Source organism: Orbicella faveolata, unplaced genomic scaffold (genome assembly GCF_042242905.1).
Source record: "Orbicella faveolata isolate gen_17 unplaced genomic scaffold, um_ofav_v1 contig_4, whole genome shotgun sequence".
Classification (NCBI taxonomy): Eukaryota; Metazoa; Cnidaria; class Anthozoa; order Scleractinia; family Merulinidae; genus Orbicella; species Orbicella faveolata.
Genome location: NW_028301569.1, coordinates 11,056,220 through 11,063,535, shown reverse-complemented (window position 1 = coordinate 11,063,535; position 7,316 = coordinate 11,056,220).

Below are 7,316 nucleotides of genomic sequence, written 5' to 3'. Positions count from 1 at the left end.
TCAAAAAAAAAAAAAAAAAAATCCCGAAATTACTCCCGTATCAAGTTAGAATTAAACAGATCCGATTAGTTACTTGCCGATGAACAAACGAAAAATTGGCTTGCCATGTTACCTTCGAGAAATATAATGTAATATTCAGTGAGGTACTAAAGATTATTGTCTGGGTATCGTGTTGAACGAAAAAAATTGCCAAGTTAGACAATTTGTATCAGCGATTCAACAGAAACGAGTGAACACAATTTGGAAATCCAAGACAATTGTAACTATACGCGGATCAAAAATGGTCGTCAGTTTTTGCCATCACAATTGAAAGTCCAAGACAATTACGATGAATGAAAATCGATAAGGTGTCCTAGTAAATTTTGTTTAGCGATGTAGCAGAATTAGTTGATCATAATTCAAAAATCCAAGAAGATAGAATTTAATATTGGCCGAGTCTTTCCAGAACAATCATCAAGTTTCGACAGCGATTTAAAACATCGATTTAAAGCAATCAGAATTGAACAAATTGATGGAAGATCGTCAATATTTTTCGACGATAAACAGAATTGATTTAGTACAATATACAGATCCAAGACAAAAATAAATGTAGATTGTTGCAACGAGATTGTTGAATTTTTTAGAACAAATTTGAAAACTCCAAGACAATTATGATTAAGATAAATTATTGCAACACGATCGTTAAATTTTCTTAGCGATTTACCCGAAATGAATTTTTTAAAAGAATATTCAAAAATCCAGGGACATCTGAATTTAACATTCGCAGATGAAGAGTTTTAGACAATTTTATAGAGATCCAAGACAGTCAGAATTGAACATCGATTAACGGAACTGACTTAGTTCAATTTCTACTCGAAAAATAAATGAAACTTTTTCAATCCTAATTTGTCGAGAATTGCAGAAAACCCAGACAATAATTCTTTGCAACCTCACTGAATACATATGTCAAGTCAAACTAACAAGTAACTTAATATTAAGATGGCTCTGCATGTCGAGTCTACGGCATTTAACGATGTTGAAAAACAAACAAATTAACGCCGAAAAACAACGAAAAAAAAACTCAAAACTTGACGCGAATGAATTTGGAGGCAAAATAATCCAAACATTGTGCTAGTTGTTGCTATCACTGCTTCAGTGAACATACAAGGCCATCTTTAAAAGTTTAACTGTAGTGTGCCATGTTTTCAAACCAGGGGCTTTAGCCGCGATATGTTTCGCAGTTTTTAACGAATAGAAAACAAACTCGAATTTGAACGAAATGGTAAAGCATGCAAAAGCCAAACAGAATTCAGTTTGAATCAACGAAATGTCCGAATCACTCGAAAATAAATGCACTTTGTGAAAACATGACATTCGTAAAACCTTTCCAATAAAAAGCAGAATTCAAAGTAACTGTTTCTGAGCTTCAATGCGAATGCATTTAATTTGGCAAATCAGACAATTTCTCCTGTCAGAGTAAAGCGAGAACGTAACTATTGACTGATCAGCCATTTAAGAACCATTACCTCAGAACAAAAAAAGGCGAAGCATTTAATTTGACAAGTCAGACAATTTCTCCTGTCAGGATGAAGCGAGAACTTAACTTGTGATCACTGAGCTATGTAATTATTAGAACCTTGCTGCAAAAAATGTGAATGCATTCAATTTGGCAAGTCAGACAATTTTTCCTAAAGCGAGAACATTACTTTTGATCAGCCATGTAAGAATCAGAACTTTCCTACAAAATATTGTGAATGCATTCAATTTGGCAACTCAGACAATTTTCCCTGCGAGAAGCGAGCGAGAACTTAACTCTTGATCAGTTTTGAAATTAACTCCAAAAATTGTCATGTAGAAACGCTGCCATTTCTATTGGAAAGGTTTCACTGTAAACTGAACGAAATTTACAAATAATGTTCTTATCTTTGTGTCTTCCTCTAGTTAATGTAAAGTTGACTTGTTCCTCGTTGTCCACCGACTTTGCTCTCTTCAGGACTTTTCTTTCTGAAAGTGGAAGGAACAAATCCAAGCGTGTCAACGGTGATCAACAATAACTATAAATTAGAACAAATGTAATTTTTCCCCCTGTTTCTCAACGGAATCATTTATCATCTTGGAGCAACTTGCGAGACGAACGAAAAATTCTCAAGAAAAGAAAATAAGTTCAACAAACCGTCTCGAATGATTCAAGTGTTATTTCATTACAAGTTTTAGTCCTGGCTTAGACATGAGGCATTGTGAGCTTCGACGCGAAACGTAAACCGAGTTAACAAGCGTACGTGGTCAGATTTGGAGTAGCATTTGTCAGAATACTTCGCACCAATTTGAACTAAAATGGCAGGAAATAGCAACCTACCATAGATTTACACAATGTGAAACTACTTCTTCTCCAAACGCCTTCAGTAAATCGTCTTCAAAGTTTCTTCTCGTGAAGAACGGAACGATACACATCCTACCAGTCCGCGGACATCTCTGAATAACAAACAAACACCTCACATCAGCAAGACTCATCATGAATATGGAAAATAAGATTGGACCAATGGTGAACAAGTACGTCACGAATTTTAGTCACTGCAAGCTTTTTCCCGCCATTTTACTCATTGTACCACCGCCTCTCTGGAATCTTAATTGTTTTTTGTGCGTTTGGGAATAGTGTGATCCGGCTTATTTAATAAACCAATGAAGTGCTTTGTTCTGTGGGGTTACGGGCTAGCCACATTTTTTCACTCTCTTTCGGCGTATGTATGAAAACCATGCAAAGACAAAATTAACCATTTGAATTATAACTTCCTTCTACAAACAGGGAAATAAACGGAAAAAAAAATAGATGCTAGAGTTTTACTTTTATGGAAATGCTCTTTTCAGAAATGCTTCATCAAATGAGCTTCTTTCTCAGGTTAGAAAATATCTCTTGGTCGTGTTCAATTTGAGAAAAAATATTCACGTAAAAAATAAAGAAAAGTTGCTGTCTTCAATGAAAAGCGTTTGGCGTCAAGAGAATATGATCTGGATCATAATCTATTGTTGACGTTCATATATTTTTCTTCTTGTTTGCACGATCTATACAGTCCCTTGAACCCACATTGGACCTGACAAGCAAGGTGCCACCGAAGGTTTACCTCGGACTACTTTTGACCTGCGCGCGCATTTAGAGGGAGGGGGGGTTGGGGAGGGGGCGGAAGGGGCTACCATATAGAGCCTCCCGTCCCTGGTCAGTCGACTGTACAAAACCCTGCTTTAACATTCCCTGCAACATTTCCAAAAATCCGAGCAGTCGTAGCACGCTGAAGGTCGCGTATCTGTTCGATTGAGTGACGAGAAGATTTGAAACAAGAATCAGGTTTCCGTATGCGAAAAAATTGAACTGATCAAGTCTTCAAACAAACTTGAAGCACGTCGTTTCAGACATTGATTGCTTTGTTCTCAGATTTAAACTATATGCACACATTTAAAGAGAACCTTTGCATACCGTCACCTTTGTTAGCTTGTCAACCCCTCTATTTCCTTTGCGTTTCCCCACGGGCGTTCGCTTTTACGAGCTCGAATAAATATTAGCCTGCATTGCAGCCGGACGGATCATAAAATCTCCGATATAGTCCGTGTGCTAAACGGCTCCCAAAAGCTTGTGCTGATTTCCCGCATAGATACACGAATTTCTGTATCCATTTCTGATTGGCTAGTTTCTTACGCGTCTTCTTATACTGGCGGTTTAGACTGTCTGCGACGCAAGCTAGGCAAAAGAGGGACTCAATATGACGTGGTTAGAAAATTTAACGCTACCTATATGCACATGCAATGTAGTTGTATTGACAGCCTAAACCCTTAAGCGTTTTAAATGGCTTTGCCTCAGTTATAGGGTATTTTGAAGTCCATTATTACATCTTTTCCAAACCGAAAAAAATTTCAGTTTCAAATGTGATGCGTACTTTTCAAGGCCTTCACCTATTGGTTAGAAGCTAAGAAAGAGGGCTTAAAGCAAATAAAGGCATGGTTAAATGGGCATTTTACAATCAGCCAGGTTCAGGATGTCATTTTTCAAAAAAACTTTTTAACCGGCTAACTTACTTTACACGGAAAACAAGAAAATTTTACGAAAAAGAAAACACTTCAGTAATACACAAATACCAAAATAAAAATTGGAGTCCCCCTGTGGGCGTTGAACGCCGGCCCTTCCGAACCGAAGCTCGGAAATGTAACCACTGGGCTACAGAGGGACTCCATATGACGTAATAAGAAAATTTAACGGTACCTATACGCACGACAATGCAGTTCTATTGACTGCCTACTCCATCCTTAAAAAATAAGCTATAAAAGAAATGACATATACAATGGAGACTAATCTCTATGTAATAATTGTAGGCCCTCTAACGATTGTCTTTCTTCTAACAAAAGTAGTTCGTCTTTATTTAACAATCCATGCCACAAGTTGCCAAAGGAAAGTTTAAATAGCTTATAAGGTTTATTTCTGGGCTGAGCTCAAAAGCATTCAAACTATACCCTTAAGCTTTTTAAATAGCTTTGCCTCAGTTATAGAGTATTTTGAAGTTCATTCTTTCGAAACCAAAAAAAATTTCACTGAGTTCCAAATGTGATGCGTACTTTTCAAGGTCTTCCCCTATTGGTTAGAAGCTAAGAAAGAGGGCTTAAAGCAAATAAAGGCATGGCTAGATGGGTATTTTACGATCAGCCAGGTTCAGGATGTCATTTTTTTAAAAAAGTTTTTAACCGGCTAACTTACTTCAAAGGGGAAAAAGAATTGTATGAAAAAGAAAACTCTTCAGTAATACACAAATACCAAAACGAAAATTGGAGTCCCCCTGTGAGCGTTGAACGCCGGCCCTTCCGAACCGAAGCTCGGAAATGTAACCACTGGGCTACAGAGGGACTCCATATGACGTGATAAGAAAATTTAACGGTACCTATACGCACGACAATGCAGTTCTATTGACAGCCTACTCCATGCTTAAAAAAATAAGTCATAAAAGAAATGACAGAACTAATGGAGACTAATCTCTATGGAATTTGTAGCCTTTCTAACGATTGTCTTTCTTCTTACAATAGTAGTTCGCCTTTATTTAACAATCCAGGCCATAAGTTCCCAAAGGAAAGTTTCAATAGCTTATAAGGTTTATTTCTGGGCTGAGCTCAAAAGCATTCAAACTAAACCCTTAAGCTTTTTAAATAGCTTTGCCTCAGTTATAGAGTATTTTGAAGTCCATTCTTTCGAAACCAAAAAAAATTTCAGTTCCAAATGTGATGTGTACTTTTCAAGGTCTTCATCTATTGGTTAAAAGCTAAGAAAGAGGGCTTAAAGCAAATAAAGGCATGGCTAGATGGGTATTTTACGATCGGCCAAGTTCAGGACGTCATTTTTTAAAAAAATCTTTTTAACCGGCTAATTTACTTCAAAGGGGAAAAAGAATTGTATGAAAAAGAAACTCTTCAGTAATACACAAATACCAAAATAAAAGTTGGAGTCCCCCTGTGGGCGTTGAACGCCGGCCCTTCCGAACCGAAGCTCGGAAATGTAACCACTGGGCTACAGAGGGACTCCATATGACGTAGTTAGAAAATTTAACGGTACCTATACGAACAACAAGTAGTTCTATTGACAGCCCACTCCATCCTTAAAAAAATTAGCCATAAAAGAAAGGTCAGAACCAATGGAGACTAACCTCTATGCAATTTGTAGCGTCTGTAACGATTGTCTTTCTTGTAACAATAGTAGTTCGCCTTTATTTAACAATCCAGGCCATAAGTTCCCAGAGGAACGCTTCAATAGGTTATGAGGTTTATTTCTGGGCTGAGCTCAAAAGCATTCAAAGTAAACCCTTCAGCTTTTAAATAGCTTTGCCTCAGTTATAATGTATTTTGAAGTCCATTATTACATCTTTTCCAAACCGAAAAAAATTTCAGTTGCAAATGTGATGCGTACTTTTCAAGGTCTTCACCTACTGGTTAGAAGCTAAGAAAGTAAGCTTAAAGCAAATAAAGGAATGGCTAGATGGGTATTTTGCGATCAGCCAGGTTTAGGATGTCATTTTCTTAAACTGATAGTTTTTAACCGGCTAACTTAGTTTAAACGGAATAAAAGAAAATTGTATAAAAAAGAAAACTCTTCAGTAATACACAAATACCAAAATAAAAATTGGAGTCCCTCTGTGGGCGTTGAACGCCGGCCCTTCCGAACCGAAGCTCGGAAATGTAACCACTGGGCTACAGAGGGACTCCATATGACGTAGTTTGAAAATTTAACGGTACCTATACGAACAACAAGTAGTTCTATTGACAGGCTAATCCATCCTTAAAAAAATAAGCCGTAAAAGAAATGACAGAACCAATGGAGACTAATTTCTATGTATTTTGTAGCCTCTCTAACGATTGTCTTTCTTCTAACAATAGTAGTTCGCTTTTATTTAAATATCCAGGCCGTAACTTCCCAAAGGAAAGCTTCAATAGCTTATAAGGTTTATTTCTGGGCTGAGCTCAAAAGCATTCAAACTAAACCCTTAAGCTCTTTAAATAGCTTTGCCTCAGTTATAGAGTATTTTGAAGTCTATTATTACATCTTTTCCAAACCGTAAAAAAATTTCAGTTCCAAATATGATGCCTGCTTTTCAAGGTCTTTACCTATTGGTTAGAAGCTAAGAAAGAGGGCTTAAAGCAAATACGGGCATGGCTAAACGGGTATTTTACGATCAGCCAGGTTCTCAAGTTCAGGATGTCATTTTTCAAAAATAGTTTTTAACCGGCTAACTTACTTCAAACGGAAAAAAAGAGAATTGTATGAAAAAGAAAACTCTTCAGTAATACACAAATACCAAAATAAAAATTGGAGTCCCCCTGTGGGCGTTGAACGCCGGCCCTTCCGAACCGAAGCTCGGAAATGTAACCACTGGGCTACAGAGGGACTCCATATGACGTGTTTAGAAAATTTATCAGTACCTATACGCACAACAATGTACCTCTATTGACTGCCTACTCCATCCTTAAAAAATAAGCTATAAAATGACAGAACTAATGGAGACTAACCTATATGTAATTTGTAGCCTCTCTAACGATTGTCTTTCTTCTAACAATAGTAGTTCGCCTTTATTTAACAATCCAGACCATAAGTTGCCGAGGAAAGCTTCAATAGCTTATAAGGTTTATTTCTGGGCTGCGCTCAAAAGCATTCAAACTAAACCCTTAAGCTTTTTAAATAGCTTTGCCTCAGTTACAGAGCATTTTGAAGTCCATTCTTTCGAAACCAAAAAAATTTCAGTTCCAAATGTGATGCGTACTTTTCAAGGTCTTCACCTATTGGTTAGAAGCTAAGAAAGAAGGCTTAAAGGAAA